The sequence below is a fragment of the Onychostruthus taczanowskii genome, unplaced genomic scaffold (genome assembly GCF_017590055.1).
Source record: "Onychostruthus taczanowskii isolate IOZ18803 unplaced genomic scaffold, ASM1759005v1 scaffold15, whole genome shotgun sequence".
NCBI lineage: Eukaryota > Metazoa > Chordata > Aves > Passeriformes > Passeridae > Onychostruthus > Onychostruthus taczanowskii.
This window is the reverse complement of record NW_024498685.1, coordinates 9,129,265-9,142,372: the sequence shown is the minus strand read 5'-3', so window position 1 is coordinate 9,142,372 and position 13,108 is coordinate 9,129,265. Positions and strand designations below refer to the sequence as shown.

At 45.8% G+C, this 13,108-nt stretch overlaps 1 protein-coding gene across 1 annotated transcript in view; it reads left to right on the top strand.

Annotated features, from left to right (window-relative positions):
• NINJ2 (ninjurin 2) overlaps nt 1-13,108 on the top strand; it is a 45,314-nt gene that overhangs the window by 28,761 nt on the left and 3,445 nt on the right. The window lies entirely within an intron of this gene.

Sequence of the window (13,108 nt, the reverse complement as noted above, 5' to 3'; positions counted from 1 at the left end):
TTGTGTTGGCATTTCAAAGCCATCAACTGTGCTGGCACTGCATGGTTCTTTCATGAAAAAAAAACTGTTTGAAAGAGGAGAAGCTGCTGGGAGGTTTTCTGCCCTGGATATACTTCCCCCCTCCGCCCAAAAAAAAAAAAAAAAATTTAAAAATATACATAGATAGATTAATCAGTTCATGTGTTTAAGATATTTATCATAACTGATGTCTTACTATACCAAGTTGTACAGGAAGCAGCAGAGAGCAAGGGGTCACTGAATGATTTTTTAGTTAACCCATAACCTGCACAAACCACATGGACAGAAGTGACAGAATGGTGCATAAATTGCCAGAACAAAATCTCCATTCCAATTTCCCAGGCAGAAATCTGTAGGGCAGAACGAGGCAAACTTCTGCTAAGAAAGAATCTGATCATGGGTTGTGTTTTTTTCCACATGCACATGACACCAAAGATAATAGCTTTTTCTGCAAACTTCACCCAGGATGAATTGTGACCCAGGATACATGAATCACCTGCCAAACCCTCCAGTGCGTCAGTGATAAGAGAACACAAATTCAAAAGTGCAGGTGCCATATCAGCAGCTGGAGTGGAGCTGACAGCACAGCTAGAGACAATGCCCATTCCTGAATTCTTTCCTGGCCATGATTCGAATGTTTCATCTCACTTTCCACATTAAGATGTGACATATCTGAGTGATGTGACCTCTGTGACAGATCTGGCTGCCCATCTGAGCTCTCTTGCCTTGTCAGCAGCAATAATTTCATTCTTTTTGGGCATCCATGGTTGCTGCTGTAATCTCAGACATCACTTACTAATCTCACAATGACCAGGTGTGTCCAATAACCAAGTGTAGCTCTGGATTTCTCTTATCTCAGGGTGTGTGTGCATGGGGTTTTGGTTTGGGGGGGGATTTTATTCCCCTCCAGTGGTACTGATAGAACATTTTTCCTCCTGAAGACAATTCTGTTATCAGCAAAGATATTGAACAGGGAAACTCCTTGTTTGAGATTAATTCAAGGAAACTGATTCAAAGGCAGTGTTTTGGTTGTCTAAAGCAACCAAGATTCTCTCAATTTATTTTTACAGTCTAATTAAATTAACCTTAATTAATTAATTACACTAGAGAAGATTGCCTCAAGTCCACACAGATACTGAAAGCATGCCAAATCCAAAGCCAATAGGAGTTATTAATCAGCACCCTTGGACAGACAACCACACCCCAGGGCTGCCCACTCAATTCCAGCTCCGGTGGAATTCCAGCTCCATCTTCCTTCCCCACGGCTTCCAGCAGGAGCACAGCTGGCCATGGAGCCAGGCACACATCAAACACATCCCTGCCCCAAAGGAGCTGCAGGCAGAAGCCATTCCAGAACCATTTGCTTAAACGTTGCTTTGGCTTCCCCCATGCAAAGCGCTTCCTGTGACACTTGACAAATGTCAGCATAATGAAGCTTGGAGTTGATTTCCACCCACCTCCCTCCAAGTGACTAGTAAGGCCTCAGACAGCCTAATTCTTCAGAGAGCAGCATTTTCCTCCACTGTTTTCTGGGACAGCTGCCTGAGCAAGGCCTCGTGGCTGAGAAGTTCCCTCTGGTTATACCAGAAGTTCCAGCCCTGTTAGGCTCATTAAAAGGTTCAACATTTAGCTTAATGGTTAGGAGAGATCACTGTTAATTTTGAAGTGGGAGATGTAGAAATCAGTTATTGCCTCCATGAGTCTGGAATGCTGGATGAGTAACAGCAACAAGGGCTGATGTCCTGCTGCTGTGACCAGGGACAAGCCCATCCAGGCCACCCTGGCTCCACTGGCCAGGCAGGAGCAGGAACCAGCCCTCCCATCTTCCTCCCCACACATCTGCTGTCTGCAGATGATCTCACAGGCACAACTTCAGCCACGTGAGCTTTCTTAGTAACCCATGAAGGCTTAATAACTAATTTCTATTCAAAAATCTAGACATTTTCTACACTCTTGGAAGCATCAAACCCCATTTCCTGTCTCACTTTAACTATCTAATCTTGATATGTGGTACCCTAAAGCCTTTTTGTCTGTGACCTGGGGTAGAAAGCAATGGTGTGGGTTCCTTTTCCTGCCAGATCTGGGACAAGCAGACCTTCACCATTTAAGGCTACACAAGAACATTCCTTCCACAGCACAACTGCTCTAAATCATTGCTTTCAAAACTGAAACACGAGAATGAAGATTATGCCTGCTTGCATTCTGTGTGCTATAAGCAAGCGAGGTTGCACAGAATTTAGGCCAATTTTATTTGTATACCACGCTGTAACCTGATCTTTGATATTCCTTTTACACAAAACTGAACAGCCACCGCATCAGCTACATAAGAGTCTGAGCCCAAAACATAAAACATCTCCAAGCCCTGCTGCAGTGTCCTTCCTGCAGTGCAGGAAAGAAAAATTGAAGGTTTCAGGGGGTAAAATTGACATTCAGGACATGTGGTGTTAAAGCAGGAGAGACAGTTTTAACTGATGAGAAATTTTATGGGAAGAATGTGTGTCACATGGTTTGTATCCAGTATTCAAAAGAACACAATATAGGGCTACAGCAACCATTTAAAAATATATCACATTTAAGAAGGGCCAGTTTTGCATGCTGGCAGTTTTTACTTCTGAAGCAGCTCTCATGCAAACTTCTGAAGTAGCTCTTTTTACAGCTCCCCTCCCAAGCTTTGTGGTAAACAATATTCACTGTTACCTTCCAGTCACTTAGTCCAGAGTCTTGTGCATTGTTTAAAATGCAATGCAAAAGCATAAAATTAAAACAAAATTAAGATTTGATAGAAAATTAACAGAAGGAAAATGAGAGAGAGCTCTACAGTTGCTGCATTTCTTTTACTGTATGGATACTTCCAGCACTCTCTCAAATGAGCTACATTAGCACCTTTGGAGACCAAAGAATTATTGTTTCTGAACTCTTTGCCCTTAGAGCTGGGCAGCTGCTCAGAGAAGTTTCCAAATTATTCAATGCACTTTTGCAATACCTCCTAACCTAGAATGCCTGTCTAGAAGACATATAACTCTTTTTAGTGATAGTTATATCCAAATTTATAATCCACTGGAAAAAAAAAAAAGTATATTAGCAGAGGCAGAGGATAACAAAATATCTTAAAGATGCTGCTTTCAGGGCCACACTTTTTGAGTATAGTTTAATTTAACATTGTGAACTTAGGCTGAGATGGACAAAGATAAATGTTTTAATTGTTTAACTTCCACTGAACTCAATGGAAGTCAAACAGGGAAGTCCCAGTACCATTTTTACAAAGTGGGAGATATCACTGCCCACCAGCTGTTTCACTTCTGATCTCTGCCCAACAGTAACTCACAATTTATGTTTAAAGTACTGATATATCAATGACCATTTTTATAACCCATTAAATCACTGCCCTGAACTTAGCATGCCTAACTCCTACAGCACCATCAAGCTGGACTGGAGCATGAGAAGAAAAAGCATAAACAATCTCATCCTATGAATCCTGTCAATATAGCAAGCTACAAACTCAAACAACAGAATGACCCCACCCTTGAAAGAGCTCCAGGAAAGCAATGGGAAGCCAAACTTAATATTTTTAATTACCAGGGAAAACCTTCCATTCTATAACCACCTTAAACCTCCCCCATAAGCTTTACTGTACTGCACCCTAAGGCAGGGCCTTGGCCCAGCCTTCAAATTATTAAACACTTACAAAACAACACAGCACTGGATCTGCTGATTTCAGATCTTCCTTCTGTATCCAAGAGTTTGAGTGCATGTTGTGTTGCATTTTTCTTTTGCTCTGAACATAAGAAGGGCTCCCTTGGTGACACAGTTAACATGCCTCATCCAACCATTTATCTAATTAAATAATTCCCCCCACCCCATTTTTTTTAAAGCTTAATAATCTATTTTCACATCAGTTTTACAAACTAGAACCTTTTTCTTGTTGTGCATGTGCCTTTTGATGGGAGGCAATTCCATCTCAAGGTTTTGTCTGCTTCAGGTTTCTGTCTCATATGGCCAAAAACACAGGTTGTGGCACAAAGCCCATCTACATTTTGCTGTTGGTTCAGAGTCATGTAACTCCAGTTAAAAGCAGCAAGCCTGCAGAGAAACCTGAACATTTCCTGTGCACAATCACCCCCAAAACAACGCCTGTGTCCCCACAAGCAAAAGGCACAGAATGCAAGAGGAAAATTGGAGAGGAAGCGGCAGAGTAGGAGTTTTTTGGTTCCAACAGTGAGCAAGGACTCAGGAAGCTGCAGCCTGAAGGAAGGGAGGCAATGCTGCAGCTGCCAGAAAACCAGATCAGATTCTGGGTTACTTCTGCAGGAAGTTGCCTGTGTGCTCCTAAGCAAGAGTTCTGCCTGTCATAGCAGGACACCCATGATGCGACAAGGAGTCTGGGTGCCACTTGATTCTGAAAACAGAAGCATCCCCTCCTTGTGAGATACATCCCCTGCCTCTGCAACTGTGGCAACTCCTTCTCGATCTGAACTACAGTGGCAATTCCTCCTGAGAGCAGCAGAGTCATGGTGCTGACCATTTAACCTGCTTACAGGCTCAGAGGGACAAAAGCTCAACCTCTGCTGCTTAGAAGGGAACACCTCACGGCCTCTAAGGCATTTTACTGAGTGATTTCCTGCTGTCATCTTATTGCAAAGCTTCCATACCTTCTCGGTGAGGTCTCATGGGCAGCTCCTCACAGCACTGACTCCTTCTTCTTCACACCAAAGAGGCTCTCCTCTCTACCACCTAACCCACTCTTTTATAGCACTCATCCTTACTGGACAGAGCTGTGGCCTATTAAGGGCAGCCCTATTCCTAATCCTTGGTAATTAGTACAGCTGCAACTCCTCAGGGGTGAGATTGCCTTCTGCACCATCTCTGTTCTCTCACATTCTGTCCCCCCACAGTTTCCATTGCTGTGTAACTCTGACCCTACAAAGGCTTCCCACCAGACTGGCAGACCCTTCCAGAGGCACCACTCACATGCTCAATAGATGAGTCTCTCTTAGTCCCCATTTGAGAGTGCCTGGGAAGGAGATGAGGCAGCTCTGTGGCAGGTGTCCATGGCCTGTGGTGTCCAGGTGTCCATGTCCATGGTGTGTGTGTGGCATGTGCATGCCAGAGACCAGAAACCCCAAGTCCCACTGCTCATGGATGTCAGCTCTGCCAAAACCCTCAGCCATGTTCTTCCCTCTTCCCACCTGGATTCACACAGCTTCCTTTCTGTGGGGAGCACTCAAAGGGTGGCCAGGGGCATGGAAAGCTCAAAACGTGCAGATGAACCCGAGCTCCAGTGCCTTGGAGTGAGGTTTACCTGGAAAATGCTGGGAATGAGAACATCACCTACCTGATTTCATCAGCTTCAGGGGCTTCACTGCCTGATTAATTCAGTCCAGGTGGATTATGCTCACAACACAGGAACATATTGCACTTCTTCAGGAGATCTTACCCATCTCTCTCACACTACACATCACCCATATCAGGATTCCTGTTAATTTGCAGATAGGGAAAACTAAAATCCAGAGAGAGCAACCAGGATGCCCTGAGCCATATGGCAAATGACAAATTAACCTTGGGCTACCCCACATGAAAAGCAACATCAGACCAGGGCTGGAGCAGTTCTAAGTACAGAGTTACAGGTCACAGGGGACCATTGCTACATGCTTGTCCCATTCTAAAAATTTTATTTTCCCCTCCTCAAACATCTGCTAGAAACCACAGTTGGAGGGGAACTGGACTTCTGGTCTGATCCAGTACAGCTGTTACTATGTTCTCTCAGTTTTAGACATCAACCTGACCCCTCAGCGTTAGATACAAACATGCTTAGACTTGGAAGGAGTTCAGTTTTAGGACCTTGCTTTATGAATGTTTTGAATTAAAATGATTTATATGAAGACATTTGCTCTTTGGATCTGGCAGCAGCCTGCAATCAGACCCAGCTTTTCTTAATATTTTTGGGCCATAAGCCATCCAGCTTAGGGATTTATTCATCTTAACGTGTTTAGCTTTGTAAGCACAATGCAGTAGTTACTGTTGTGCCTCCCAGCTGCTCTTCCATTTTTTATAAACTCATTTTCTCTGCTAACCTACTTTGAATTTTTTCTTCTAAAGCTGTTTTTAGTCTTCCCCTGCCTTCTTTTCTTTTTTTTTCCCTCCCTAAAAACACTGGGATAAAACACTAGTGACTTGAATAGGCTCCAGCTTCTATATCCTGACTTTGGAAATAATTGTTCCCACTAATCCTTTTGAGTGCACTCCCAGTTCCATATATTCAAAGAGTTGTCCCCCCCATACACATACACACCCAATTGCTTCTGTTCAACAATCAGAGATCATGCATCAGCACATTGTGATTGCTGGTGCCAAGCAATTGGCTCAATTCTTGAGCCCCAAACTCACAAACTGCTCCTGATCTGTGGATGAAGGCTCCTCCAGCATTGCCACCACCCTTCCCATCGTGTCCTCCTCCCAGCTACTGGAAAAGAAAAAATTATCTTGTATTCCAGCTCAGCCCTGCAGCCTGCCAGTCGATTCCTGGATCCCTTCAATTCAGTATCATAAATATACTTAACAAGGGAGTTTAATATAGATTTGGTAAGACAGCTCTTTGAGTGATACATAATTTATGTTGCCCTGTAGCATAGGAAGCCTTGAGTGGCGTCAGAGTGAACAGATTCAAGAAACTTGCCAGACAGCAGCACAGAGTGCCAAAGAGGGAGAGGAGTGGGGAGAACGAGGAGACAGCGACCCAGGAAGGAGGTGAATGAAGATGAAGAGTTCGATAGCAGGAAAAAAGACAAGGAAAGACAGACAAGGTAAAAGGCACAGGGAACGGAAAAGGAGAGAATAGAGGAAAGGAGCTGAACTGAAAATGCAGACGGGCAGAGAGGCGCTGCGGGGCGGATAAGAGCTGAGAGAAGCAAAGAGAGGCGGCGATGAGGGGCAGGGCGGGCACACTCCATGCGACACGCCGGTCCCTGCAGCCGTGCCAGCCTTGGGGAGGGCACGGAGAGCCCCGAGCCCCCCGGGGCTGCGCTGCCCCCAGACCCAGCCCGCTCCCCGCAGGCACTGCCCGCTTCCCTCCCGTAGCTCCAGGGAGGGCTGGGCTCTGCTGTCCGCCTCATCCCGGGAGCTGCAGTGGGAACGGAGAGCGCTGATGTCGCCCTGTCAGCTGGGGAAGTTGGACAGGCTCTGCTGGCAGTGTCACCCAGCCAGTGTCATCCTTGAGGGACACCTTTGGCACCCCCGGCTCGAGGACGAGGGGCTCAGTGCTGCACTGTGTGACATCCCTGCCCAAGAGACCTCAGCAGCTTTACTTGCAGGGATGAGATGTAACACAGGAGGCAGACAAAGCAAATGGAAGGACCAAGCTGGTAGACCACGGAACATGAACAATCCTTGTCAAGTCCACGGAATCTGTGCCTGCCACCTGCCTAGGCTTTCACTCCTAAGAGGCGCTGGCTCCCAGCTCCTGGAAGTCACTTTTTGGCTGGAGGACTCTCATCCAAACAGTTAGTGTCAATGGGTTCTCTGTTAAACTCAGCAGTGACCTGTCACAGAAGTGTAAGGACACCTCAGAGATAGATCTCCATCAGGACTGGCCTGATACACGGGAAGGGATACTAGGAAAGCACGTCTGATTTATTTTCTGGGATTTACGCAGTATGAACTGAATGCAACACAACGCTTGGCTCCAAACAGGACCCCTGGTGAGCAGAACAGATGGCTATATTAAAAGGAAAAAAACCCTAAACACAAGTGGACTAGCCAAGAGCCTCCACAGAGGCTGAGGAGGGGGGACTGGCCCTGAACACTCAGTTTTCCTTCTGCCTGCAGTATCCACGATGAGGTTTACTATTACTTCTGTTCATGGAAAGCAGCCAGGATACTTGCTGTTGTGCCAAACTGGAGAAAAAACAGCCTTTGCTGCACCAAGTTTCCAATATAGTTAGCACAGACCAAAGTGCTCCTTGGGTGTCTCTTCTCTTGCACACGTGTGGCTGTGCACAGACCCAGGAGCTGCCACACCAAACTCTGCAAGGGAATCCATCAGGGGAGCAGGTGTCTGGTCATTGCCACTGCTGCTCTCTGTGCCTGGGCATGTAGGCTAAAAATGTTAAAATTTGCTCTCTTCATCCCAAGTAAAGTGCTCAGGAGCTGCAGGGAGTGAGCTTCCCTGGTGAAGGGGAGCAGCTAATAAGTGTGCCCTTAGAAGCAGAAGCACTGATTGAGGGCCAGGCTTTAATCCCTCTGCTTTCGTCCCACAGAAAGGGGACTGTGCTCCTCTCCTGCTCTGCAAGATGATGTGGCTGTCAGTGTGCTTTCACCTCCATCAGCCAATGCTTACCAAGTATTTCTAAAGCTGCTGACTGGCCAGTGCTGGGGAAACATTCCCTGGGTTTTCCCTGCTGCCTGATGCTGTGAGTGGCTGGCTATTCACGGCCAGGATCCCCGTGGTGGCCATCCCTGCGCTCACCCCTCTGAGAGCGTGGCCTACATTTGTGTCTGTTTTCTTTGGCATTCTCCAGCATTTCCCTTGGAAGGAATGGCCAATGATACAGTTCCTACTCAGATATCTCCCTCTGACAGAGTGCTTCCATAAAGATTATCATTCTTATGCTTGGGAGCCTCATGCTGTTCCACTGCCTCTTTCAGGCTGTTCTCCCCTGGGGAAAGGGTCACAAAACCCACAAAGTACACAGAGATTTGCAATAAGATCTGCTCTCTAATTCTTTTTCCCCCTAATCTGAAAAATGTGGCAAGTAAACTGTAGATTTTGTAGAAATTGTCCAAGAAAATTTCGAAAAGGTTTGTGCTCCCCATGACCCAAAATCTGCCAGCTTTGAAAGAAATATTTAGATGAAGCTCCTCCAAAAGTTTACAGAAGAGAGTAGCTATTTCTTGTAAAAATAAATGCATGAAAATCCCAAGGAATTTCTCTTGAAAACTAATTTTAGTGGAAATTTTTCAGGTAGTTTCAGTCAGTTGTGGAGCTCAGCATACCTTCTGGTACTAGAGTCTGATTTCACAGACCTGGGAACCTGAGAGCTCCCTACAGCAAAACCAGAGGGAAAGTTGAAAAGAAATTTTTTAAATTCCATTATTTTTTTGCAGTGATGTTGATTCTTTTTTCCATAAAAATTCCTACAAAAATTAAAAACAAAAATAGAAGCAGGAGTTAAATATCTGTGTATGTGCACACTTTTGAGTAAGAATTAAGCCTTTGACTTAGAAAACATAGATGGGTGTCTCACTCAGCCCCTGAGGGGATCTGTATTGCTGTGCCACGTTTACATAAGAGAAAAAGGAAAGGGGATTTGCCTGGGGTCAGACTGAAGCCAGCAGGGTCCTTGCAGGGAGAAAGGCTGCCTCATAGGAAATGATAAAACATCCAGAAATGGGACACAGGAAAGCAGCTCCAACACCAGTTCATCCAGCACTGTTTTATGATTGAGATGGAATTGTTCAGGTCCTAATTTCCCTGCTCTTAGTAAGTGGGCAATAGTGATAGAGCCTCCTCTTGGGACAAAAGTGCTTTTCCAGCAGATGTGCTGGCTCTGTAGCCACGCTTTCAGGATGGGCTTGGTGTCTGACTGCCAGATCCAGTTCTTTCATACATTACAGAGAAGAAAAGGCAATGATCTCCACTTTCCTAAGGGGAATCCTTTCAAAGTGACTAGAAAGTCACCAGCTCTAGCCTGGTGGCATAAATCACTTTGGTGAGCCTTCAGGTATGTCCTGTGACTCCACTTAAGGCTCTGTTTTCCAGAAGGGAATCATTGAATCTCCTCAGTGATACCACATAAACTCCCACAGCTGTCTGGGCAATCCTCCTCCAGGGGAACCCAAGCTGCTTGTGAATCAGCTCCTGAGCTGCAGGAGTTTATAGGACTGAACTTTAAAGAAAGCAAAAGCAGAAATGGTCTTTGGAAAGCTTTGTGTGCGTTCTGGCAGCTCAAAAAAGTGTCACAGCCACGCATTCACACCCCACAAACAGTGGTTCACAGGTGACAGTTATGGCACTGGCATCCCAAGCAAATCCCTCCTCCAGCATTAACCCAAATGCCAGCTCTCTGAAGACTCCTGGTTTGTCTGAGCCTCTCCTTATTTGAGACATCAGGCTTCCATTCCTAGCTGCTGGACTATATGGAACACTGAGGGCCAAATCCATAAAATACCTGGATCTCTGTAACTTTTCCTTGCATCATAAGGAGTCGTGTGCCATGTGCTGGAGTGTGTCAAGAGAAGGGCCGTGAAACTGGTGAAGGGACTAGAGCACAAATCTGATGAGGAGTGGCTGAGGGAGCTGGGGCTGCTCAGCCTGGAGAAGAGGAGGCTCAGGAGGGACCTTAAAGCTCCCTAGAACTGCCTGAGAGGAGGCTGTAGCCAGGTGGGTGTTTGGGGGCTGCCCATCAGTAATCTTCAGCTACCCAGATTCAAGTTTAGTGTCCAACTTCCATCATCCTTGTGCAGATCCTTCTGGATCTGCCTGGACTGACAGAACTTGGAATCTGGAGTCACACCTTTTCCATTGTGAAAGTTTTCCAATTCCAGTTATTCCACACAGGGGAGAAGCACCTGCCTGTGTTTTCATGTCCCAGATGGGAACATGCCATCACACTCACCCATGTGAGAAAAGTCCACGTCAAAGCTGCCTATTTTCACTGCCTGATCATCTGGGACACAGAGCTCAGGACATTGCAACTCTGCCCCATTTCCCACTCCAGGTAAAGGAACATAAAGGCAGCTCAAAAGAAGGATGTGTTTTTATGCAACAAGAGCTCCTGACTTGCTTTATTTTTCCCCATGTAAGCAGCCACAAACAGATGTCTCAGCCTCCTGGTACCAGTCACTCATTTAACAGCAGCTCTGCCCTGTTTGTACAGCACCCTTGTTCTCAAACCCTTCACTCATCATTACACAGAGATAAACTATCAATGCTCAGCCTTGTGATGCTGCAAGGAGGGGGGCTGATTCTTCAGGAATAAGGAAAACAGCACATGAGAGGGATCAAATCACCAACCCTGCACAATTTGGTGTTAGTTCCTCTCTGTTCCAACAGGATCACATGTTTTTAAGCTATCTAAGGGGGAGCAGTCCCTCAAGACAGGTTTTTAAAATGCATTCATAGAATATGACCTTTTGCTGGCCTCCTTTCCTCAAGATGCCTCTATTCTGCCCCTGATACCACACTGTAACTTAAGCTATCTAAGGGGGAGCAGTCCCTCAAGACAGGTTTTTAAAATGCATTCATAGAATATGACCTTTTGCTGGTCTCCTTTCCTCGAGATTCTGCCCCTGATACCACACTGTAATATTTAAGTCTCAAACACCTACACAAAGCCTTGGAGTTTTTACCAGTTCTTCAGACTTCTACTTTTACTTCCTTCCAGTATCTTTCACTTTCTACCCTCCAGAGCAAGAAAGGCTTTGCAAAGGAGCCACATAACCACAGGAATGTCACTGTCAGAAACTGTAAGAACTAAATGCTTTGAGCTATCATTTAAAAAAAAAAAAAAAAACAACCAAAATCCCTTTCCTACCCCAAGCTAGCCCCTTGTTAGGATCACAGTTCACCAATAGTTCAAAACAGACACATTCCCTGCTTGTGTCTTTGTCACATCAGTGTGACCACTAGATTGGGGCCACAACCCCCTCCCAAAATTCAGCCCAAATTTCAGCATCAGACACACCCCACACACACTGCTCTCCCAGAATCACTGGCTTTGTTCCTGCCTTCTGAAATCAAAGAAAGCCACTCTAGAGCATGGAGGAAAGATTACATTTTCTGCTTTATCTGGTACAAAAGGAGCAAACAGAACTCACCATTGAATGTAGGCACTTCCAGTGTGCACCCAAAGAAATCTCTCCCCCTTTCCTGAGCAAAAGAGAGGCACAGGCTGGCCCTTACCCCTGGTTTTAAAGAGTAATCCATCAGGCAATGCTACGATAACTATCTATCAACAAAACTTCTTTTAAGATATATACAATTTTCATCCCTTAATTGCGAGAGCCAATCCATCACATTACCTATCTATAACAAGGGCAACCAGCTGATTTGGCTTTTGTAAACAGCTGTTTCCTTCCACTGCCAAAAAAACCCTGCCTGAATGATTAATGAAGGAATTAAGGTTAGGTTTGACAGATCCCACCCCTCTTGTTGCATTTCAGAGCTGATGTTTTGAAGAAACACTGTCCTTGGTTTCAGAAACAAACCCATGGACTATTTAATCTGCTTTAGCATCTTGTGTAAGACATAAGCAAGCAAAAATTGTTCAGAGGAAGTTTAAAGCCCAGCCACTGACAATCATAGAATCATAGAATAGTTTATGTTGGAAAAGACCTTTAAGATCATCAAGTCCTGTCACTAATCTAATACTGCCATGGCCACCACTAATCCATGTCTCTAAGCGCCACATCTGCATGTCTTTTGAATTCCTCTGGGGATGGTGACTCAACCATTTCCCTGGGCAGCCTGTTCCAGTGTCTGACAAGCCTTTTGTTGAAGAGAGATTTTTCCTAATATCCAGCCTAAACCTCCCCTGATGCAGCTTGAGGCCATTTTATCTTGTTAGTATTGCTTGTCACTTGGGAGAAGAGACTGCCCCCCACCTGGCCACAGCCTCCTTTCAGGTAGTGTAGAGAGCAATAAGGTCCCTCCTGAGCCTCCTCTTCTCCAGGCTGAGCAGCCCCAGCTCCCTCAGCTGTTCCTCATGTCACTTACTCTGCAGACCCTTCACCAGCTCCATTGCCCATCTCTGGGCTTGCTCCAGCATCTCAATGTCCTTCTTGGATTGTGAAGGGACAAAAACGGAACCCAGGATGTGAGGTGCAGCCTCACCAGTGCCCAGTATGGGGGGTGATCCCTTCCCTGGTCCTGCTGGCCACACTGTTTCTGATACAGGCCACGATGTCATTGGCCTTCTGGTCCTGCCAGGCACACTGATGGCTCATGTTCAGCCGGCATCTCCAGGTCCTTTTCCACCAGGCAGCCTTCCAGCCTCTCTTCACCAAGTGTGTAGTGCTTCATGGAGTTGTTGTGACCTTTCACGGAGGTGCAGGACCCAGCTCTTCATCTTGCTCAACCTCACAACTGGCCTCAGTC